Consider the following 26,234-nt stretch of genomic DNA (forward strand, 5'->3'; position numbering starts at 1 on the left):
AATAAAGAAAACTGTATTTGTGTTTTCAAAGTCAAACAGTTTATATTTTCTCTCCTCTAGATTTATGATTATCTATAGTTTAGTGATTTGAAAGAGGTCAAAGAGCTCCCCCACCCAACCCAAATGAACTTTTCCCAAGGCCTAACACAGCAGCAATTTGAGATAAATATTATACACAGCACCAGAGAACCTAACAACTTTAGGAAAACTATAAAACACAGAATGAGCAAATGACCCTGGTTCACAAAATGTAACCCTGAGAGAATAATCATACTGCATTAGCCTCATTTTGAAACTACATTTCATATTGACAGAATTCCCAGAAATAACATAGATCAAATCCTGATAAAATGAATTTCCAGGGTTGTTCAAATACTTTTTATGGCTTTGAACTTAGACTTTACCAGAATTTGCTTGGAAGAAAGAAGAGGTAGTGAGTGTGGTGGTTAAGAGCTAGCACTGAGGACTCAGACCCTACACACCATAGTGAGTAATTAAGCTGCGTACTTAAATCAGCTACTTTACTTCTCTAGGCCTCAGTTTTGTCATCTACAAAATACTGAAAATAATAACTCCTACCTCACAGGGTTTCCAAGAAGCATCAGTGAAACAGTGAAGGTTTTAGCACGTGGTAAGTACTCAATGAATGTCAGCTATTACAGAGATCTTCACTGTGTGGAAACAGAATTTGCATGGATGCCAGAGAGTCATCAGAGAGGTGTTACATGAAACTTGAAAGTGGGCTGACGATGAGTGGAGAGCCCCTGCTACTTCTAAGTTCCCACAGCTCTGCCGCCCTTGCCAGGCAGAAGGCACAGAAGTGCCAAGAAACTTGTGGGAGATGGATCTTCCTTCCAATCTGTCCCAGCAAGATGTGAGCTGAAGTACAGTGTAGGCCACCCTGAATGCAGCACTAATAAACCTTAATTTCCCATCATGTCCCAACACAGCAGTGCTCACTGCCATCATGCTTTACATCGACTCTAAAAGAGGAAGCACAATGTTTGCTCTGAGAGGTTGAAAAACCAAAGAGAAAAATCCCACGCCCGCAATATACTTCAACACCATTCTTACTAAAAACTTTAAAAACAGGTCAAAATGGTCGGGAAGAAAACAAAACCTAACTATTGGCTTTGGTTTTATGAATTAAGTTTTGTTTCTAAAGAAAAAAGTAGGGAGGAAAACAATAAAGCCATTTCCACTGATGAGGACCCAGATTCTCACCCAAAACAAAACAAAATAAAAACCTGAAGCATGAAAAGGTTTTTTTTCACTGCAAGTCTTCAAAATTTCCTAGGAGAAGGATAGAGAAATAATTAAAGCTGTGAATTTAATACAGGTAAACTTCGATCTTCCCTTTTAACAAAGAGTTGAAAATAATGAAGAACCTGAAGTAGAAAAAAGTTTATTCCAAAAATTTTATATACATAGTATATAAAAATACATACTGTGTAGAATTAAATTAAGAAAATATAAACCGATATTATGAATTTTACCTAGTGACAAGAATATTTTCAAGGATTAATTCTCAATGCAATAAATATTTAAAAAACAACTATTTGCTCTGAGCCTCCCAAACAACTCCATACTTGTTCTCTAACAAAAAATGGATGATAGCAATAAAATAAAGACAATACTTTTTCAACGAAAATGAACTCACATGGAAGTTCTATTATATAGGGTGCAGAACCACAAGCAAGGATTTGACTGTTGAACACGTAAGCATGAGTACAGAGAGCATTTGAGCTCCCTACTTTCAGAAAATTTATGAAATGTAATTCCTGGACAATCTCAACATGTAAGGCAGGTCAATCAGTGAATTCATATTTTTGCGTGTATATGTATATATGCCTGTGTGCTTTAAAAAGGTTTCTTTGAAGAGTTGGCTTCCCTTATAGGGAATTAAATAAACAAAAATTTAATTTTGACAGTATTCAATAAAACAACTCTCTAACAAAACCCGCTCAGCCACACTGGATGGGACCCAGAAAGCAGACAAAGATTCAGATCAGACAGTCTGTTTGGGCGGTCCACGTTTGGTCAGTGTAAGATCAACTCCATGTTCTCCCAGAAGCAAAAGCAATGAAGACTGGCTACAGCTGCAGTCTCCTACAGCTTGTAAACTGTTTAAACATCTTCCCAAACCACAGAGAAAACTGTCATATTATTTCTTATCGCATAATAAGCAGATTTGAACAATGAATTAGGAGGAACCGAAACGTTTATAGTTTTAATTGTCCAAAATGTCTTTTAATTATATCTAATCTTCATTCTAGTAAAAAAGTGTTTACAAATAAATACTAACACACAAAAAGTTCTTCAATAAACCAGTATAAAAAATAAATCTGGGTAACCATTCTCTCTCATTGTTGAATAAGCATACACATTCGCTGAGATTCAAAATGCTGTACAGTTTTAGTGTGGTCCAACTTTTGTAAAATATATGAGTACATCTAAAGAAAAAAAAAACCCCAAAACCAGAGACACTGGTCACCTTTGAGTGATGGAATTTCAGAAAAGGAATTATATCCTTTCCTGAGTACTTCTAATCTAGCCAAAATTTCCTACAATAATAAATATAATAAATTTGATATTTATTATAGTAAGTGCCAGGCAGGGTGTGGCATGCTTTCTTTATCTCACAGAGTTCTCCTAGCTTCACAAGGTGGGTATCATTATTATCCCTGTAGATGTGGAAGCAGAGACCAAGGCAGTTAATACTGAGGGGTGAGGAACTAGAACTCAGGTGGGTCTGTCTCCGTCATTCTGCTGCTGCTGAATTTCATTTGGGGCCAGGAAAAAACAGTATTTTTTTAAAAAAATGTATATGCTACATAGCCTGGTGATAAGCTAAATGCAGACAATATATCTCTAGACATTTACCTTTAAGATTTTTATTAGGTATTGCTTAAATGCTTGTATGATTTTTTTAATATTTTCAAAACTACGGCATCTATTCAAAAACAAAAGAAAATTAATCAAGTCGTACAAATTTAAATGGATATTAAACTCAAAGGGTAGATCTCCCTCAAGACACACTACTGCATTTAAATCTCTAATAATAGTTACACGATGCTAAAACCAAGTAGATGTAAGTGAGTAATAAAATTTACACATTTTTTCAGTGAGAATTCAGTTACTTGTAATAGGCAACCTTTTTCTGATTCTAGCCTGGCCCTGTAGAAGAAAGTAAAAAAAGGTCTCTCCTCCCTCACCTTTTTTTGAGGGAGACTGGCTGGACCGGGATCTGAACCCTTGACCTTGGTGTTACCAACACTACACTCTAACCAACTGAGCTAATCAGCCAGCCCAGTCTTCCCTTTTAAGAGGAATAAAATTAAGACTTATAGAAAATGGTGTGCTATAGATCACATGGAAGTCACAGTTTCAAACTCCCATTCCAAGCACACCAAAAATCAAAGAAATATAAGTTAAAACAGTGGAGTAGCATTTTTCACCTATCATATTTGTAAAGATGATAACCAATGAAAATATTATCATAGGAGTACTGAAAAACTGTCATCATTTAACACTTTTAGTAGAGAGTGACTAGGAAATAAATATGGAGCAAACTTCAAAATATGAAAAACCACTGACCAGCTGATTCTCGTCCTAGGAACTCATTCTAAGGAGAAAATTAAGTAAGTATGCAAAGACATATGTTGCAATGTTAGATATTCAATGCAGTGTTGCTTATGACACAGAAAAATCAGTAGTAACCTAAATATCCATGGACAAAGGAGTTTACTGCTGTATCCCCAGAATTTAGCATAGTGTCTACTAAATGGTGAGACTAAAGTATTTGATGAATGAATGGCACTATAAATAAATTAATAGGACAGGCAATTGAATTTTATGCAGGCATTAAAATTTTTAATGTAAAACTACATTCAACAACATAGAAAGGCATCCACAGCATTTTATTAACTGATCAAAACAGGTTACAGATTAGCCTATATAGTACAATCCCAATTACATTAAATTATATATATGTCTACCTATGTGTATATGCACAGATTTCTGGAAGGACAATGTAGGTGGAATTTGGATAATTTCACTTTTCTCTTTATACTTTTCTGTACTTTTTGTAGTTCTTTTTTAAAAAAAAAAACAGTAACCACGTTTTCTAAATAGGTAGGGGGGGAAGTCCTCTTCTTTAAGTTTTCATCCCAACCACTAAAGCTATGGAGGAGGATAATACTATTAAGTAATAGATAATATTCAGAGGATAAAATTTAAGACAATTTCTTTCCTCTTTATTTCTCAAATATGGCTACACTAGAAGTTCTCTTTTCTGCAAGTTACTCCTATAACATGTCCCAAACAGAATGAACACAAACATTCATTTTAAAACAGTTGCACTAATGCTCTGGTAGCCACCACACTGAAGAGAGAATCTCAATACATGCTACTTCACTATTTTGACTTTCTCTGTCCACAACCTTTCTGAACCTGGCCTTGTTAAATTTCTGGCCAACGTTCATAGCCCAAGAAAGCTCTCTTGGGCTCTGTGTGCATCCAAGTGCATTCTCCATCAACAGGCTCCATCTGTCAGCTCCACACACAAAGGCCTTGAGTTATCTGGCAAAGAAACATTGCTTTTTTTGAATGCTGAATTGAATTTATGAGTGGACAGCTCATATTAATAACTAATTGTTTCTGGTAATTTTTGTTTTCAATCCAGGAGAAAACATAGGCATCCCTGATGAACAAATGACAAAGTGTCTCTCTTGGGCTCCAACAAGAGCAGCATGTTTCCTCTGTTGGGCACTGTCTGGTCGCAGTGGTACCCAGCCAGCTTCTGAAAGCAAGAGTCAGGGCTGATGAACACTACATGTATGCACATGTGCCCTGAAGAATCAGCCAACTGTGAGGATGGCAAAGAAACCCAGATGATCTGATCAGTGGCAAGCCTCCTCCTCTGGATACCATTTTTCTTAATTACAGAAATTCATCCCAGCCATGCCAATGTATGGATTCACCATGCCAAGAGTAAGCTACACACTTTGGTCTTATATTTTCCCCCAAATAATCCTGCAGAGACAGCAAGATGGAAGGCTAAGAGAATCAGAGATGGGCTGCTGGAAGGAAACACACGTCTGCTGCTCCCCTCCATACGGTTCCTGGACGCAGAATCAACCAGGCAGGTACTGAACACAGCAGCAGCAGATGCCCAACATGCAAAGCACCCTGAAGACCCCAGGTGTGAGGGGTGCTGGCTTGATCTTATCAAGCTGATTATGGACTTAACGCTACAAATACTCTTTTAAAAAAAGGTCCAATTGTGTAGAAGACAGCCCTGCCGGCATGAGCTCTGAGTTATGTCTTCAGTGATTGTGACTGCGTGTAATGACACTTATGTGTTTTGGTACCATTCCTTTACAAGATGCTGGGCCAGCCTCAAGGGCAGGCTGTGCCGTTAGCCACCCACAGCCTGCTGAGAAAGGAGCCCGCCCAAAGCCCCCTTGGAGCCCGCTCCATCCGTAGTAGGGGTGCCCAGCCTCTCGCCTTGCTTTTGCTATTGCTGACTAGTTTTCTCTGACGCTGCTGTCATGTCCCTTGTCTACCCAGAGCTGTCTGCATCTGAGCCACAGCTATTTCCTGAGGGATATAAAACTCAGCAAACTGCAAATAAGCAACACAGAACATGATCTCATGCTGTCATGCTGCTGTTTCTCTAAAATGTAGCATCGTGGCAGTTCTGATTTACAAGGATCATTTGGCCTTCCGTTTTCCCTTTTGGTTGCTTCTTTCCTCTTAGTCCATCAGCTCCCTCCATTGCCTAATGAGGCCCCTCTTGGACCACCCCTACCCCAGCCCCAGGCTCTCAAGCTCACCAGGCTACAAGAAGTACACTTGTAAAGTTCACCAGCAACTCTTAACTTCCGTGTTCTTAGCCCCCAGGACCTGACTGGAACACTGGCAGCTTCTCTCCTCACAAGTCTTGGCTAGGTTTGATCACCTCCTCTCACCCAAACTTCACCTCTTTATTCCTCATTTCAGTCAGAGGCCCAGAAACTCAGAGTGTGTCTCCTCTGCCTCTCTCTCCTGCATCCGCTATATCCAGATGGGCTGCCACAGCAATCCTGTGGGTTCAGTTGTCCAAAAGTCTTGTATTTTTCATCAAGATTTTGTGCAGATAAAATAAAATAACATTCTGCAAAGGTGTCTGTAAACTATAGTACACTCACAAATACAAGTTATCAGTATGGGCTAGTCATTTCTTTTCTGTTCCCTGTTGAAGTCATTCAAACTCTTATTTCAACAATTAAATCCTTCTGTAATCGGACTCACTTTAAGTCTCCAACTAGATCTAATTGTTGTTTTATGACAGTCCCTGAAATCAAATATTCTTTCCTCTCTGAACCTGGCTTGAAAACACAGCACTTGAACCACCTTCCCCAAGACTCTGACCCATATTAAATTGAGTTTTAGTCATTCCATTAACCCCTTAGGCAGAATTTTCATTAGTTGTACAGACATGTGCATTGCAGAGGTCTTTATGTAGTTTCCATTTTCCATTTTTTTATTGTCTAACTCGTGTTTGCATAATTCTCAAATTTGCACAAGGAATCATGTCTTGACATGGGCTGTTAGTGACCAACTGATTTCAGCTCATTACAGATCACAGATTAGTTCCAGCTCCCCCATTTTTTTTATACCCAATGAATTTTAAAAATATTGTTCCCACACACTCACCCTTGGTGTCTCCTCCAGAGGGTCTGGTAATGAGAGAGTTATTAACAGTATTTAAGTCTCATTTCAATTCAGGAGTAAGAAATTCATCCGCCCGACAAAAACAGCTAAAGGATAAATTCCAAATACCCAAGTGTTATTTTCTTCATCCCACAAACCCAGGAACATTACACGACCATGACACAAGCTTGAATGGCATCCCATGACTATCAGATGATAGATGTTTTCATTGGTTTCTCCTTAAATCAGGGCTATTAACAGCAGCATGATACTGAATGGGAACCCTGAGCAATAGAGCTCAAATTGTATCTGACAAAGCTCACTTCATAAATCTCAACTATTTTCCTACTGAAGAAATGTTGTATTAAGGCAATTTTGTTTATACAACCATTATGCATTTATATGCCCTTTAAAGATAAATGATACTTTTATGAAGAATAAATTACATACAAAATACTATCTGCCTTGGCAAGATGCCAACACATACACATTTAAAATATACAAAACAAAAACGACCAGCCACTAATACTTTTCCTAACTAAAACAAGTGGCGTACAGAATTCTCTTTTGAATAGTAGGGCGATCTTAACGAGGAAAGCAAAATTAATATATTACTGTTAGGAAATGACCTAGAAATAGATTAACTGTACCTTATAATAATTATACTAATAAGTTTACTTTAGAGCTTAGGATATTTGAATTTGAATTTAAATTATGATTTAATATTACATGTATAATATAAATTAGAATGATCTAACTGAATGGGCAAAAATACCAACGTTCATTCATTCACTCACTGAATATGTATTGACAAGTACTCTGATAGACAGGGGAATATGAAAGACACTGTCCCTACCAGCTCAGAGTCTTAGGAAAAACAGAGATATAATCATAAAACAACAACATGATAAGCACTGTAATTATTCAAAATGCTATGTTGGGAAACACCAACATTTAAGTAGCTGGCAGATCATAAAATGGGTAAGAAAGAGATCTCTTTATGCGGACCAGGGTCATTTCCAAGTTAAAAAGCAGTATCTATAAAATGACCCTATTTACGTTAATAACAAACCAACCAGATTACATGGAAAAGGATTAGGAAAAGAGAACCAACCAGGTGTTATCCATGGTTAACTGTGGGAAGGGAAGTGGGTAGGAAGATGGTAAAAAAAAGACTTTATCTTTTTACTTTGTATTGCCTCTGTATTGCCTGAATGTTTTTTCACAATCTATATGTTTGTGTCATACTTGAATAATGAATAAATAATAACAATCGAAGCAGTTGGCAGGGGAGGAGGCAGCAAAGCAGACTGAATGAGATGAGCCAGAAGCAGAAGGAAATCCAGTCAGAGGTGGAGTCACAGAGGCCAGGGGAGGACAGTGCTGAGAGGGAGTGCCGGTCAACCATACCATCAGACGTCACAGAGAGCTGGAGGGTGAGGACCCGAGAAAGGACTTGTTCCACAGGAAGAGGAATCTCTACTTTCTCTACAGTGAACACCAGCTGTGGAAATAAGTCTGCAGCAGGGTGGAAACAGGCTGTGAGGGAATGAGCGCAGGTGCAGATCCAATGCCACAGGACAGGTGACACACATGATCGAAGAGAGTTGGGAGCCAGGGAAATGATGCTGCCCTCTGTCTCTTTCACGTTGCCAAGTGGGTAGAAAATACCTGTCCATTTTACAAAAATCTACACTGCAAATGTGATTATGAATGGCAGGCAACACTTGCGGCCATAGACTAAAGGTGTGGGGACCCACAAGGCACTGGACAGAGGGCCCAGAAACCATCTACTGGAGGCCTCTTTGCAGTGCCAGCCCCAGCAATGGCTGCTATGTTGGCCCAGTGTTGCCAGATCATCCTATTTTTAAAGAGGAGACATAAATCTAGATTTTTAAAAATGTGAAATATCCTGATTTTTAAATGCTGGCTCACATTTTTTAAAAAACGCTGGACTAGGCAATATATGTCTGTGGGTCACCTCTAGCATTGAGAATCTCTATAAGTTTGGCATTAAGGAGAAAATATCAAGTAAAAAATTTAAAATTTCCCTCCCTTTTTTTTAAAGAATAAGAGCTTTTTACATGTTGCTATGCTAAAGGCCAAGACCTAGAACCATCCCCATCTCCTTATTTTTAAAATATCCAATATTTGAATCAAAAAGGGCTTGCACTGCCTTTATAACTCTACACACTCACCTGCTCTGCTGGCAAACATCTAATCCAAACTCTGGTATCATGCTAACATAAGAGAACTTGACTAACTGTTATAAGTGTTAAAATATGTGTCTGGGTGGGAAGGACAAATGAACTGGTAATTTTTAAAAGGAAAATATGACGAAGGACAAAAATTTCTCATGGAAAACACATAAACACTCAAGTTGACTTTCAGTTTATCAAATTTCCTCAGGAAAGAACTTCCCATTTGCAGCTTATATTACAACAGCACCCAACAATGTCATTAGAATGCTATTTTAAATCAGTTCATCATATCACTATGCCTCAGGAACTGAAAGCAAGAAGTACATGAAGTCATCAACTGTGGACACACAACATTCAGAAGTCAAATAACATTTGGAGCCAGGAAAATAGTTTCAACAGCACAGCATCTCTACAAAGGGAACATCAACAGTTGTTACTCTCCTGTGAGTACACGGTCTTTAAAAAGTTTTCATGGCAAACTTTGGAAAACTGAAAACCATCTATTGCAAGATGTGAAGAATGCATTTGGTAATGACTCATGTGTGATAACATCAATGGGTGGGCCATTGCCACAGAATCTATTTTAAGCTCATTTCACTTTGCTCTGGTCTCCACAGTTTAATAAGAGGCAATTTGGATGATGGTAAACATTAGTGCCTCTACTTTCAAATGATTTTCCTCCTGATGCAACAAATACGATCTCAGGCACATGGAAAGAGAACTCACGTGAAAGCACTCTGCACACTAGGCTAATTCTTCTACTGAAGTTTAGGAGAAAGCCTTGGCACCATCATTGATGGGAACAGACATCTTCATGGCGTCTTGTTAACGTTGAGTTCCGTTGCTGCCTGTGGCTCCCTGTGTGGTTGTCTATCAAGAGCACATTTCTCTGTCTTGTGTGCCATGTCTTCAGCTCACATACTAGTACAGACTGCTCTAACTTGTCCTTCCCTGCTCACTCTGTCTCATCTACTTTTGTCTTGCTTTGCTCACATTCATTCTTTGTATTTGTTCGGGTTTAGGTTTAGTAATTTTTCTTCTCTGGCCTCTTGTCCCTTCTTCCATTTTGAACTCTTTCCCCTCCACTACTCCCTGCCCAAATTAATACCACCTTCCAGTCAAAATGTTACCAGGTAGCCACAGAATGTGTTCTTGTATACCTTCACCTCTAAGGTTCTCATTTGTATCAAATTCACAAAATCACACACTGAACCAACGTGTTTGTCAGAAAGCATCTTTATTTTATACTGTGACAAAGGAACTGCTTAAGGTTTCCAGGGTTTTTGAAAGCTCCTCCAGAGTCCCCTCTGTGCACTGCAGGCATCACCTCAGACGGCCAGGCCTAACATTAGCACTATAGTTGTAAAACCTGCTAAAAGACTGAAAGAGAGAAAGCCATCACCTTCCGACATGTCGGAACAGTGGTCCACATCGCTGGGATCTCCCTGCACTGTAGGCAGAGAGACCCAGACAGATCTCTGCATTTCCAAACAAGGTAAAGATTCTCTTCCCCAAGTCTTGGGGAGGACATCCTTTTTTTCCATTTAGCTACTATGCTTTCAAGATCTTTGCCGAAAACAGATTTAATTGCCTCAATACAAACACCAAAGAATTAGTTTTATAATTTGGCAACTGAAATAACATGGAGCCTCCGGTATTTACATTATTTAGAAGTAGCATGATATAGGCATTTGAATAACTAGATGGACCTGGGCTCAAATCCTAGCATTAGCTCTGGTATAACATGACACAGGAGAGTTACTAGGCTTCCCTGACATCGGTGATTTTCATCAGTAGAGTGGGGATATCATTACCTACCACAGAGGGTTTCTGTGAGGATTAAACGACATGAGGTAACAGAGAAGAATGCCTGGCACTGACGCAGTAAACAGTGGCGTGAGGGGTGGAGATGAATCACACATGTCCCAGGCGTCCCCCTCCCGCTGCTGATGTGCATTCCAGCTTGGTCTTCCTGGGGCTTCCCGTTGCCCACCCTTCTGGGAAGGTCGTGTCCTGGCCTGTTTGGGGGACATTTTGTGATGTAGCATCACGAGGGAAGGTGGAAGAGCAAGTGGGCCATGGTTAGGAAAGTGTGGGGAGCAGTTTGTAGCATTGTGGAGTGTGAGGAAAGCTGGAGGGAGAAAGGGGGACTTAGAGAAGTACTGTTGTGGAGTCCACGTCCCTACCGTGTAGTGAGAAGAATCTGCTCTTTTGACATTATAGTCACTAGACTATATCTGTGACTCTAACATCATTGCGAAACTGGATCCTGTGGGTCTGGATATGTGAGTCTTACACAGTTTTATTATTATTTAATTACACAAATGTGGGAGTGGAGGTGGTCCACAGCAAGACGGAAGGGAAGTGAAAACAATTGAGCTACCTATGTCATTGTAACAGGGATGCAGGAGGCCAGCAGGCAGGGGACCGATGGTCAGAAGGCTAGACGCCAGGCCTTGTTCTCCACCCCTGCTTCTCTCTGGCCCTGGCGAGTCATTAGCATTTCTGTGTTTCAGGTTCTTCCCTTGTAAAATGGCAGGATGGGAGGGCTCTATTATTATGGCACACGGTTGACCTTTTAAATGCTGGTTTGGAGGTAAGCCAGTGGCTGGGTCCTCCCAGCTCTAACTTCCATTGCTCCTTAAGCAGGAGAAGTACGTATGTGTGTGCGTATACTGACATCTGTATGTGCGTGTGTGTGTATGTGTATGAACACACATGTACACAAATTCTGTAGCTACCACTGAACAAACCACTAAATCACCTAAACAGAAAGCCTTCAGAAGGATCATCTGGTTAACCCCTTTACATCCAAAGAACATCCTTGAATCTAAAAAGAAGAATAGATTTCTTTTCCCAAAATTCTCCAAAGGAGAGGTTTACAGTCCTCCCATTAATGATACTTGGTCTTCTAACAACTCTAACAATGGAAAAGTTCTTCTTTGCTACATTTTTAAAATTGCACTCCTGCCTGCCTTCCCAATTTTCCTTACCACATTATTTTGTTTTTCCATAGGATGTATGACCTTCTAACAACTACATAATTTACTTTTGTATTATGATTTACTGTTCATTGTCTCACCTCTTTTCTCCCAACTAGAATAAGCGACCCTGTTCACTGATTTATCCCAAGTACCTAGAACAGTACCTGGCTCATACCAGGGACTCAATAAACATCTGTAATTAGAAGTTGATTCTTTTTTGTTTAATCTTTGATAAAACTGCAAACCGATAAAGCTGAAAAGAAAAAGAGATGAGAAAACTGAGGACCCCGAGAAGCGGCTTGCCTGACATTATCCACAGAGTTTCCCCAGTACTCTGCATTTCATCTCACAGCTCCACGCAGAACTACAGTCCTGGGGAAACATACAGCTCAGGTGGGAGGTGGCCAGTAAGAGAGGCCACATCTGAACATATTTAAAGCAAGAGAGTCAGAGAGAATAAGCTATACCATTTATTTACAGAAAGCAAAGTCTCATGTAATAATAATAGTTTTTGCATCAGCAGCAGCTTTCATCTGAGGATCTCAGAGAGCTTATGAAATTCTCATCCCACAATGTGAGGTATCATTATCTGCTCTCAGTCAAGTAAGCTAAGAAGCTGGGTGTTCTATATGGCCTTATTGTGAGCTAGTTCAAAGCCTCTCTGGGGCTCCACATCCTATCCACAGTTTTTCTCATTCTTATCAACCTGAAAAACAGCTTAATAAAGCTACAACAGCCACAATAACTTCCCTAGTTTGTTCTTTTAGGTGTCCGTAAAACCATTCAGGCCAATTTTTAAGCCAGGGTACAGAGAAACAACACTGGGCATTCAGGGTGTTGAACCGCATAATGCCTCCTTTGGGTCACCGGCAGCTAGGACTTCCTGAGCTAGTTCTTAAGAAAGGCTGACCCAAGCCACATTGGAGGTACACGGGAGCTTTTTGGGATAGAAAGAATTATTTTTCCTTTCCTCAGTTTACTGCCCTTGCCCTACATACCCTTTTTGTCTGTGGAAGACAATCAACTCAGCTGGAATTTTTACCGACCCACACAATTATAGTGTTCACAATTACCCCTCAATTATTTAAGAACCACATTAAAGGCCAATTAGATTGAGTCAACCCAACAGTCCCTGCAGAGGAGCCCATTTAGATTGTGACTGGGTGGCATTCTTTCTTCTTTGGAGAGATGGGGGGGGGGGAACAGTTGGTTCTGAAATCACATTCTTCTCATCATAAAGTTTTCCCCAAGCTCCTTATTGCACAGAGGCAGGAAGGCTCCCCTCCTTTACTCTCTTGGCCACTGAAGATGTCAGTCTCACCAGCACAGAGCTAAATAACTTCAGCACCACAGTGGCTTCCTCACGCCATGCTAAGTTCACAGTGATGGTCCCAGCTGGGTAACTCTTGTCACAGTTGGCTGTGTACCCTGTGAGCTTCCTCCTCCTCTGCAATTCCTGGGACCATGCTGCTGACCTTGCCCATGGGTTGGGAACTTAATGGCTGAACTCCCTGGCCAGCATCCTGAGGTTTATGGCCCCTTGGCCTAAGCAAAAATACTACTGAGCTCAGGATTTCCCAAAGTATTCTGTGGGATACTCAAAGATATAATGTGAAAAAAGAATTCTGTGATCACGTAAGTTTGTGAATTTTGGTATAAAAAGATTTTATACAATGGCATCTCCTCAAAAAGTTAAAAATAGAATTACTATGGGATCCAGCAATTCTACTTCTGGGTATAAGAATGGAAGACAGAGTCTTCAAGAGATATGTGTACACTCATGTTCACAACAAAACTATTCAAAATAACCAAAAGATGGAAGTATCTCAAGTGTCCATGGAAGAACAGACAAACAAATGTGGTCTATACACAGAATGAAATACTACTCAGCCTTAAAAAGGAAGGAAATTCTGACACATGTCAAAACGTGGATTAACCTGGAGGACATTATGTTAAATTAAATAAACCAGTTGCAGAAGGACAAATCCTGTATGATACATTTATATAAGGTACATAGAGGAGGAAAATTCTTACAGAAAGAAAGTAGAATGGTAGTTGCCAGAGGATAGGGGCGGGGAAGAATGCGGAGTTTAAGGAGTACAGCGTTTGTTTTGCAAGATGAAGAGTTATGGAGATTGGTTGCACAGCAATGTGAATATACTTAACACCACTAAAGTATACACTTAAAAATGGTTAATATGGCAAATTTAATGTCATGTGTATTTTACCACAATTTTAAACAACACATTAAACATTCTTCTTTGCAGTAGGACTTCTCAGAGCCTTTAAGTGCTAATGTGCATTGGGAATCCTCAAGAGGGGAATATAACAAGCAGCTTTTCCCAGACAGTCTGGCCACATGATCCATTTTTCAGAGCACCTCATGGGAACAGTGTGCTTTAGAACACACTTTAGGAAATGAACTACTAAATGGAAAACTGTTAGAAAATATGAAATGCTATTTTTTACATTTACATAAAAGGCAGGATTCCAGGGCCTAATGCCAGATTTTCAAAACAGTTTTAACTCAGCATTATCCTTTGATAGAAAAGAACCAGATTCTATCCTCAAATGTGTCACTTAGGAGCAAGGTGGTCTTGAACAGTATTATTATTTCTGGACCTCCAATTTCTTACCTGATATATGTGAATAATATCCACTAAATCCATCTCACCAATGTGTGGTAAAATCTAATTAGAAAACATATATGAAAGAACCTGAGAAGTACCAAGGGCTATTCAAAAGGTAAGATAATTAGTAAGTATAAATGCTTATTAAGGTGTAGCAGACAACTTAAGGCAGAGAGACAGGGTCTCTCATGTTCAGAGCTCAGAATGTCTATTAGGCACCAGATACCAATAAGCAAGACATAAAAGAGAAAGGAAGCTATAGACTGAGCACATGTTGTTGTTGTTATAGCATAAAAAGGAGAGCAGGAGTCAGAAAACATAGGCTGAGAGCTGACTTTATTGCTACCTGACATTGGCCAAGTCATTTAGCATCGCTGACTCGCAGCTTGCTTATCAGTCAAATGAAATAGTTGGAGGATGATAATCTCAAAGGTCACTTTCCAGTGTATGGGTCTATGAAGTACTGCAATAGACATGCCATGGATACCTGCGTGACTTTTTCATCACACTTAAGGGCCTCCCCTGTGCCTGGTTTGGTGATAGGATGCAGGAAAGAGCAGATCACTGTCTCTGTGTTTCCTGTTGAGCAAAGAGGGAGCACTGGCCTCCACACCAGCCAGCATCAGATGATGAGACCACTCACACGGTGATGTCAAGGACTTATTTCCTTTGCAGCATTCTCCCAGTCTTTTGTCCCCATACTTTTTGAAAAGGTATTTCCAAAGTATCTTTATTGAATGACTGACTCAATGGAGCCAGGTAGATGGTATGGAAAAGTTGCTAAATGAACAGAAGTACAGACCTCCACAGAAATAAGGCTACCCAGTCCTGGGAGCCCATCTTCCTGGTGAGTGCATTATGTGAGATGCCCAACCACAGCTTGTTGGCAGACTGACATTCTGCCCAAAGCACCCTTGCAGAGGGGCCAAGTGTAAGCAATGCAGAATGATAGAGTGGCTTGAAAGGGACATGGCAAGGAACCTGGGGAAACAGTGTCTGGCAGAAGCGGGAGTAAGAGAGCTGGCCCTGTAGTAAAGGAATGGCAATTTTGAATTTGTTGTGTACAGTGATAGAGAACCAATGAAGGTGGCCAAGCAGGAGGGGGCAAGATAGAAGTGTGACTGTGTGAGGCAGACCACATATGGGGAAGACTCCGAGTCAGAAATATGTGGAAGGATGGTGCTGGGGCAGGGAGTCTGGGTGCAGGAGATTGGGACAGTTTAAAGGACAGATATTTATGGCTTGCACTAAGGTGGTGCTGATAAACAACCGAAGGGATGAAAGTGGTAGCTGTGATGAAAGAACCCAAGATAAAAAGTTATCAATATACTAGATGTATGGAGTTAAGACAGCGTGCTTGTTCTAAGGCAACTATAAATTTTGAGGGAGATAGAGCAGAGGGAGAAGTTTATGACTACCTATAACGACTAAGGAAATAATGGGGATGTGCTGGAAATCAGTGGTAGCGAAACAAGGATCTCTGTTTCTGTCACATTTAGACTGAATTGGTAATGAAGATATTGAGCAAAAATTTTCTTTGGAGAAAAGATACACAGAAAAATAGATTTGTATACATGTGGACACGGGTATGGGAGAGATTAGGCAAGGAGGACTGTGTTTGTGTATATACATGTTTCCAGGTGGAGGATTCCTAGCTTTCATCTGATCCTCAAAAGGCTGCCAGACAGTGGGTTAGTTGGTATTAAGATTCTCAACATTTGATGGAAGATTTCTCTCCTATCTGCTTGACAAATATGCCATACTAGAGCACATTAAGAATAAGGTACTAAAATTGTATTTATTATCAAATTTAAGAACTGTGGAATAGTTGCTCTCCTATCCTCTTGAAATTAAGGTATAAAATTTGGTATAACACTCAAAAGACCATTGACATTGGCAAATTTATTTAACTCAAATATCTTAAAATTAAAATGTTAAAAGCATATTTAAAACCTTGCAAGTACAGGTTCCTTGCAAAAAGTTTAATATGTTTAATAAAGTTTAATATAGTACTTCTTTAACACAAGGGTACCTGGATCTATTAATATTCACAGCTAGATTCAAAGACTGCCAAAAACAGTTGTTGGAACTCCTTTTAACAGTCATGACCTTCCCTCTCCCCCTCTCCCAAAAAAGGACGTTATCAAGTAAACTGTGCAGTAATGACTATAAATATGTGACATGCCTGTGGTTACTATAAATAAATATTGCAATTCTCCCAACCCATATTTAATTGCTGTTCAACTAAAGCAGTGCAATTAACAAAACTGTCTGAATTCTGAAAAAGGGAAAAGCCCTTTTGTCTTTCTTAGGTAGTTTTACAATACTAACAATAGACTTAATGAAGCCTTTTAAAAGAAGGACAATTACATTAAAATGACTGGAGAATGTAAAAATTCATTACATAGATCCTCCTGGTGTCTGATGGATTAAATGCCTCATCACACCCTAGAAGGAAATAAGCACAAAGAATAAAGAAAAATCACAACTTCCTGAGATGTTGAAAGGGTCATCTTATGCCTGAGATTTAATCTGGCCTCTATGTCACTCAGGACTATACCCCACACAAAGTGTGATGAAGATATACTTGGTATCTGGTAAATTATGAAATAGTTCTAGGAGTGCTATTTGTTGAATATAAATTGACATTATAATCCATGTCTTAATAATGGTAAACAACAATTATGCAAGCTGATATAACTTTTTCCCTTGGAAAAAAGTTAAGGAATACAAAAACAAAGTCTGCTCCCTGGGGAGTTGTCCAGGACTATTAGAACTCATTACATTCAAGTGCCTCCCGAGATAGCACCAATTGATTGGTTTGTGTTAAATTTATTCTTAGGTACTTTACATTTTTCTCTTGCTATTGTACATAGAATTGTTCCTTTAACTTGATTTTCTAGTTATTACCTGCTAATACACAGAAATGCAATTGATTTTTGTCTATTGATCTAGTATCCTGTGACTTTACTAAATTCACTTGGTCCTTTCTAGTAGCTGTTTCATACATTCCATAGGATTTGTCTAAACTGCCATATTGTCTGTGAATAAAGGCAGCTTTACTGTCTTTACTTCTTCCTATCCAATCTATATGCCTTTTATTTCTTTTCCTTGCTCTCTTCCCCTTCTAAAACATCCCATTTTACTGGCAAGAAAGTTTCTGCCACTGCATTCTGGTTTGCCTCATGCCATTTTTGGCCTGTGTAGGGCCATGAAGATGGGCCACAAGCAAGTGTGGCCTTTGAGCAGGAAAGTGCTGATCCTACCAAGCCATTGGCAGAGACAAGAGGCCTTTTTTGGAGGCTTGAACTTTGAGTGATAAGAATTTACAGTTGATTTCCAATAGTTTAATTACTTGTTCCTCAAGATGCTGACACTTAAAAAAAGAAATACCCAAAGGAATTACTGAATCTTTGGCCTTTTGAGCTTGAAGGGCCTTTAGAAGTTAAACCTCTCATCTTATACCAAAACAGAGGTTCAGCATGTCCAGTGACTTGCCCAAGAAGCAGAGGAAGAGTCTGCTATTCTGTACAGGACATGAACTAGAGTACAGAGACCTGGATTTTAGCCCTGAGTAGACCTGCTTTTAATGAGGTGCTCCGAGTTTGGTTCACACAGATGGGAGGCCTTGAGCCCACGTGAACATAGGCATCCTTTTAAAAACCTTTGCTTAGGGTGTTCCTTGGAGGGGGTGTTGCTTAGGGGGCAAGATTATACAGGGTGTCTAGCCAACCTGTGCTGGCTGTTACTGTTAAGAAATGAATTTTCCTCCCCCTGTCCCCTGAGAAAATTTACCCTGAAATAAGTTAGACACTAGGATCTCATTGAACATCTCTGGTCCTGTTTACACCAACTGCCAAACATGATCATCTCATATCACCAGTTGTGAAAGCCTGGTTTAACATCTTAGGGCTCACACAGCCCCTGGGGATACTGGCTAAAGTCTTCTCTTACACATGATTTGTACCTTTCTCTTAGAAGAATTTGGCAGAGCCAAGAAAATCACCAGCCTGTTTAGCAAACATATGACATGTTTCCTCTTCAGTGGAGAAGGGAAGTTAACAAGGACATCCTCAAATTAGCAAGCATATTTCTGTCAATCAAATACATGTATTTGAACAGCTGAAATTATAGGACTTTTAGGAAGTCCAGTTCTTCAAATTTCCTCTCTTGTCACATAAGGTCAAGCATTCTTACTCATCAATCACTTCTCAAAAATAACTGTCAGCTGTCACTGCTATACTGAAGTTCCAAGAGGTCATAAGAGTTTACGGAGACCAGAGCTAGGCCACAATGGAACAAAATAGAAACCAGACAATAAGAGGGCATCACTCATGGCTGTTGGGTGTGTGCTGGGTGAGGCTAGTTTCATCAGAGAAGAGGAAGCTGGAAAGGGTAGGAACCACCATACTGGCAATTGTGCAGGGGGACCTTGGGATATTACCTTATTTGACTGGCTACAGCCATGTGGGGGTAGATATAACATCTTTTACCTCCTGAGGAAGCCAACACCGCAGTTAAGTAGCTTGCCCAAGGTCAAACAGCTGGTTAGTGGTAGAGCAGCAATTTGAATCCAGATTGATCTCTCTTAAATCCATCCTTTTAATTAATTTTATTATAAAAGTCATATAACCACATTAACAAACGGAGAAGAAAATCCCCATAATCTCACAACCCAAATACAATGTTAGCACTTTTGTGCAGTTTTTGTAGGCTTTTCCCACATAGGCATTTTGTTTTCAAAATTAAGCTCATATTCCACATACAATTTAAATCCTGCTTTTTTTCTATTTAAACCACCTAAACATTTGTTCGACTTATTTAGAATTTTGGTAATCATTATTTTAACTAATATATAATATTCCACTCAGTAGATGCATCATAGTTTACATAATGAAACCTCAACTGTGGGGCACTGAGATTCTTTTCAATTTTTCTGGCAAAGCACAAATGTTATTTCCAGTACACCACGCTGCCTTTCCAAATATGTATTGTCAGCATCCAAAGTTTTGAATAGATAATTCTAGTCAAGAGATAATGAAAAACTGTGACTAAAATATTTTGAAAATGTCACTGTCACTGATCTCTCTGGCCTGGAGTCAAATAAATCTGATAAATTCTATTAATGAAGGGTGAACTAAAAATAACAAGTTTAAAAAAAGCTGCACTTCTGAGACTCCAGAGAACACATGATTTCAATGGTTTAAAGCTCTACTTTCAGTTTCATAGGAATGACAACAAAAGAAGTTATCCTTATTAAAATCTAGATTTGGAACAATGGAAATTCCTTGAAAAGAAAACAAATCCCATCAGCTTTCCATATGAGTGGTCAGAACTTACAAAGGAAGCCAATAAGCTCACCAAGGACTGTCAAATTTCACAGTTAATTTGCTACTCAAAATACTATAGACCCATTTTTCCCAGGTCAAGTGAATGAGCAGCCACAGAGCAGCTCTGCGTTCTCATCAAATAACCCTATGAGGCAAAAGAGACAGAAATGTCAAACCCAGTGTAAGTTTATTGGATTTATAAGATACAAAGCATAGCTCTCAGGAAAATCTCCTGTGTCTGGAGGAAAGTAATCTCCAAAATATTTGTGTGCCTCTTTGTAGATATCTGCTTCAAAAGCTTTATTAGAATCCATGCCACCATCAGTTTGAAGTGGAAAAAGCACACTTAAATGCCTGGCAGCATATGCTTTCCAGATAGTGCACTAAAGATTATGGCTGATTGGGGAAAACTGAGTGAAAATGGAGAGAACTGAGTATTTCCATTCCTACCAAGATGGAATCTGCTTCTTAAAGACAATGTGACTACAGTCCATGCAAAATAACCTTTCACCCTTTCCACAATGGCTGCTTAAAACCTTCACCTTTCTTTTCATTTCCCCAGTTCGTTCTACCTCACACTTTGATGGGGAGTTACACTTCATCAGAATCTAATGACATCCTTTTCCCCTCCATGATTAGCCAATCCTGCATTTTATCTTTCTGTTGAACTTCCTCTTCTCTTAATAGTTAATGTATCCTCATGAGAATGTCAAATAGTACAACCACTTTGGAAAACGATTTGGTATTATTCAGTAAAGTTGAAGATGCATATACTCTAAGAACAAGAAATTCTTCCCTTAGGCACCTATCCTAGAGAAACATTCAAGAATGTTCATAGATGCACTGTTTAAAATAGCAAAAAACTGTAAATGAACCAAATATCCATTGAGGAGAAGGGATAAATAAACTGTGGTATGTTCATAAAATGGAAGACCATATAGTAGTGAAGATAAATGAATTTCATGCACAGTCCTTCATGCATCAATAGGAATGAATCTTAAGAAAGAAATGTTGAATAAAAAAGCAAATGGGTTTTCAAGATGGCGGCAGCTGCGGCGGCTGGCGCGGAGTAGCTGAGGTGGAAAAGGTGGCCACTGGGCCTCAGGCAGCCGGGAAACTTGTGGACCTTCCTCTTGCCATCTCTTAAGGGAGGACCACTGCTGCTGGCCGGTCATGGGGGGTGACCGCCACTTTGCCCCTGGCAGGAGAGGCTGCCTCATTTACAGGCAACAGCTTTGAAGTGTGGAGCAGGAAAAGAACTGTTTCTTAGCTGCAAAAGCGAGTCTCGAAACAGGGAACGCGGCGCCAGGGCTGCTCTGGATGCAGCCAGGATCCCGGAGGCTGGGGCCGCGCTGAAGGCGGCCAGCTGCCCTATTCAGGATTCGAGGTTTCAGGCCGGCATTAAAGAAGATTCCTGGGAGCGCCCCAGCCGCACCGCGACTGAACAGCCCGAGGCGGCAGCGGCCGAGAACTGGGAAGGCAACAAACCAGAGACAGAGTGAGCGCCCGACCTGGCACAGCACTGTGAGTGACCCCTGGCACAGCTCTGTTCGGGGGGACGGATGCCCACCTGGCTCCCGCCTGCACCACCAGGCCACTCACCGCCTGGTGTTGCCTCCATTTTCCCAGGTGCGGGCAGCCCCGCCCAGCTTGGCCATCACTGAGCCCTCCCACTTGCTTGGCCTGGCGCGGGGCTTTCTGGAGCCTGCGGGCCGGCCTCCTCTCCCACTCCCTCCGCGGTTCTCTGGCGGGGCTGATGGCGGGGGGCGTCCCCAGCCAGTGTCGGGAGGGCAAGGAAGTACGGGCGGGCCGATTGTCACTCCACCACACCCTGGACTCCGGCACCAGATAAACTCCCTGTTACTGGGAGGCAGATACCATCTCTGCGGCCACCAGTTTGGAAAAAAGCCTAACGAATTTCTGGTTGGGAATAGTGTGGTAGGAGAGTTCCCAGGTCCGCTTGAACCTGCTGGAGACCAGGCTGCAGGTGGGCGCTAGACTCGGATTATACTGGGGGGATACAAAGGTGAACAAGACCCGAGAAAGAGCTACATAGTGCTACAAAGGCACCCAGAGAGACCGGTCGTCTGTGCCTAGCAGAAACCTGGTAGACTTCCTGGGCGAGGCGGTGCCGAGCAGGGTCTTGAAGGCCCAGCTGATAGACGAGGGGTGCAGAAGACACGCCCCAGCCCAGCACAGTGCGCACAGAGTGGGGAGACGTGCGGCCAGGGAGGCGGAGACTCGACAGAAACCACACACCCGGTGGGGTCGCCACTGCACGATCTAACAGCCTGGGCCAGAGCACACAGAACAGGGAGAAGTCCTGCACAGGAAGTGAAAGCTCAACAGAGATCACACACCCTGTGGTACGTGATCCACCAGCCCAGCAGAGTCCAAGCTGACAAGAAAGGTGGCTCCCCGGAGAAGCCCAAGACCCGAGGCAACCACACACACAAGGCACTAGAGGCCAACTGAGCAGTCACAGAGGGAGCCATACGAAATTGGCAACCACAGCAACATCCTAGTTAGTCATTAGTCTCAAACCGGTGGACTGTGAAACCCCCTGTCACAATGAATAAACACCAAAAAAAAGATACCAGAAATACAAAAAATCAAGAAAGTACACCACCAAAAGTTAATAAATCTCAAACTCCAGATCCTATAGAACAAGAAGCCCTTGAAATAACTGATAAGGAATTTCGAGTGATAATTCTAAGGAAACTGAATGAGATACAAGAAAACTCAGCTAGACATCATGATGAAATGAGGAAAAGTATACAGGATCTGAAAGAGGAAATGTACAAGGAAATCAATGTCCTGAAAAAAAATGTAGCAGAACTTGCTGAACTGAAGAAGTTATTCAACGAAATAAAAAACACAACGGAGAGTTTAACCAGCAGGCTTGTCGAAGTTGAAGAGAGAACCTCTGAAGTTGAAGATGGGCTGTTTGAAATAACACAAGCAGACAAAAAGAAAGAAAAAAGAATCAAGGACATTGAAGAAAATCTGAGAGAGATATCAGACAACCATAAGCGATCAAATATCCGAGTCATGGGTATTCCAGAAGGGGAGGAAAATGGAGATTCCATTGAAAACATATTCAACAAAATAGTGGCAGAAAACTTCCCAGGTATAGGAAAAATCACAGATCTTCAGATCCAGGAAGCTCAACGATCTCCAAATGTATTCAACCCAAACAGACCTTCTCCAAGACATGTCATAGTCAAATTGGCAAAACTCAGAGACAAAGAGAGAATCTTAAAAGCTGCAAGAGAGAAGCGTCAAATCACCTATAAGGGAGTCCCAATCAGGTTAACATCAGACTTTTCATCACAAACCCTAAAAGCTAGAAAAGAATGGGATGATATTTTCAAAATACTAAAAGACAAAGATTGCCAGCCAAGAATACTCTACCCTGCAAGGCTATCCTTCCGAAATGAGGGGCAAATAGTATATTTCTCAGACAAACAAAAACTGCGGGAGTTCACTACCACACGACCACCCTTACAAGAAATCCTCAAGGGAGTACTGGGTTTGGTTCCTGAAAAATAACTACCACTGCCATAAAAACCCAAGAAAAATCTAAACCCGCTAGTATAATAAAAATGGCATTCATGAAGAGAAAACAAGCTAACAAAAACACTATCTACAACCTAAGGAACCAACAAACACAGAAAACAAACAGTAAAACAGAAAGCAAGGAACAAAAGACACCTAAGACAACCAAACAACCAATAAAATGCTAGGAATAAATCAACACCTTTCAATAACAACTCTTAATGTAAAAGGCTTAAATTCCCCAATTAAAAGACACAGACTGGCTGACTGGATCAAAAAGCAGGACCCAACTATATGCTGCCTACAAGAGACCCACCTCACCCATAAAGATTCACACAGACTAAGAGTGAAAGGATGGAAAAAGATTTACCATGCAAACAGAAAAGAAAAACGAGCTGGAGTAGCTATTCTTATATCTGACAAAATAGACTTTAAACTAAAAACCATAAAAAGAGACAATGAGGGACACTACTTAATGATAAAAGGTCTGATCCATCAAGAAGACATAACAATCATAAATATGTATGCACCCAATGTTGGAACAGCCAGATTTATAAAACAAACTCTATTAGACCTAAAGAAGGAAACAGACACTAATACCATAATAGCAGGGGACCTGAACACCCCACTGTCAATATTAAACAGATCATCTAGGCAAAGAATCAGTAGAGAAACACAAGATCTAAACAAGACTCTAGGCCAATTGGAATTGGCAGATATCTACAGAACATTCCACCCAACAACCTCAGAATATTCATTCTTCTCATCAGCACATGGATCATTCTCCAGGATAGATCACAAATCAAGTCTCAATAAATTCAAAAAAATTGGAATTATCCCATGTATCTTCTCAGACCACAATGGATTAAAACTAGAAATTAATAACAAACAAAACTCTGGAAACTATACAAACACATGGAAATTAAACAGCATTCTACTTAATGACATATGGGTCTAAGAAGAAATCAAGCAGGAAATCAAAAAATTTATTGAAACTAATGAAAACAATGATACATCATACCAAAACCTGTGGGATACTGCAAAAGCAGTATTGAGGGGAAAATTTATTGCATTAAATGCTCACTTCAGAAGAATAGAAAGATGGCAAGTGAACAACCTAACACTTCACCTTAAAGAACTAGAAAAACAAGAACAATCCAAACCTAAAGTTAGCAGACGGAAAGAAATCATTAAGATCAGAGCAGAACTGAATGAAATTGAAAACCAAAAAACAATTCAAAAGATCAACGAATCAAAAAGTTGGTTTTTTGAAAAGATAAATAAAATTGACAAACCATTAGCATGGCTAACAAAAAAAAGAAGAGAGAAGACTCAAATAACCAAAATTAGAAATGAAAAAGGCGATATTACAACTGATTCATCTGAAATACAAGGAATCATTCGAGACTACTATAAACAACTATACGCCAACAAATTTGAAAATCTGGAGGAAATGGATAAATGTCTGGACACACACAAGCTCCCAAAACTGAACCGTGAAGACGTAGAAAGTTTGAACAGACCAATAACAATAAAGGAGATTGAAGCTGTTATCAGAAGGCTCCCAACAAAGAAAAGCCCAGGACCAGATGGATTCACAGCAGAATTTTACCAAACAATCAAAGAGGAATTGACACCGATTCTTTACAAACTATTCCAAAAGATTGAAACAGATGCAAATCTCCCAAACTCATTCTACGAAGCAAACATCATCCTGATACCAAAACCAGGTAAAGATATAACCAAAAAAGAAAACTACAGGCCAATATCCTTGATGAATATAGATGCAAAAATCCTCACTAAAATACTAGCAAACAGAATACAGCAACACATATGTAAAATTATTCATCACGATCAAGTGGGATTCATCCCAGGGATGCAAGGTTGGTTCAACATACGCAAATCAATAAATGTGATACACCATATTAATAAACTCAAACACAAGGACCATATGATCATCTCTATAGATGCTGAAAAAGCATTTGATAAAGTTCAGCACTCATTCATGACAAAGACCCTCTATAAGTTAGGTATAAAGGGAAAGTATCTCAACATAATTAAAGCCATATATGCCAAACCTACAGCCAATATCATCCTGAATGGGGAAAAGCTGAAAGCTTTTCCTTTAAGAACAGGAACTAGACAAGGATGCCCACTCTCACCACTCCTATTCAACATAGTGTTGGAAGTACTAGCCAGAGCAATCAGAGAAGAGAAGGAAATAAAGGGCATCCAGATTGGAAAAGATGAAGTCAAACTGACCCTGTTTGCAGATGACATGATCCTATATATCGAACAGCCTAAAACCTCTACAAAAAAACTGTTGGAATTGATAAATGATTTCAGCACAGTAGCAGTATACAAAATCAACACACAAAAATCAGTAGCATTTCTTTTCTCCAATAGTGAACATGCAGAAGGAGAAATCAAGAAAGCCTGCCCATTTACAATAGCCACCAAAAAAATAAAATACTTAGGAATTGAGTTAACCAAGGAGGTGAAAAATCTCTATAATGAGAACTACAAACCACTGCTGAGAGAAATTAGAGAGGATACAAGAAGATGGAAAGATATCCCATGCTCTTGGGTTGGAAGAATCAACATAGTGAAAATGTCCATACTACCCAAAGTGATATACAAATTCAATGCAATCCCCATCAAAATTCCAAAGACATTTTTCTCAGAAATGGAAAAAACTATCCAGACATTTATATGGAACAATAAAAGACCACGCATAGCCAAAGCAATGCTGAGCAAAAAAAATAAAGCTGGAGGCATAACACTACCTGACTTTAAGCTATACTACAAAGCTATAATAACCAAAACAGTATGGTA

At 40.1% G+C, this 26,234-nt stretch overlaps 1 protein-coding gene across 5 annotated transcripts in view; it reads right to left on the bottom strand.

The window, feature by feature from the left end:
- Window positions 1–26,234, bottom strand: part of FYN (FYN proto-oncogene, Src family tyrosine kinase) — a 209,034-nt gene that overhangs the window by 145,490 nt on the left and 37,310 nt on the right. The window contains exon 1 of one of the 5 annotated variants that reach the window (XM_063096818.1): window positions 6,700–6,776. The exons of the other annotated variants lie outside the window; for them this stretch is intronic. The gene's annotated coding sequence lies outside the window, so the exon portion shown is untranslated. Of the gene's footprint in view, window positions 1–6,699; window positions 6,777–26,234 lie in introns of those variants that run through there. 5 annotated transcript variants of the gene reach the window in all.

The sequence above is a fragment of the Cynocephalus volans genome, chromosome 5, assembly GCF_027409185.1.
Source record: "Cynocephalus volans isolate mCynVol1 chromosome 5, mCynVol1.pri, whole genome shotgun sequence".
In the NCBI taxonomy this organism is placed as follows: Eukaryota; Metazoa; Chordata; class Mammalia; order Dermoptera; family Cynocephalidae; genus Cynocephalus; species Cynocephalus volans.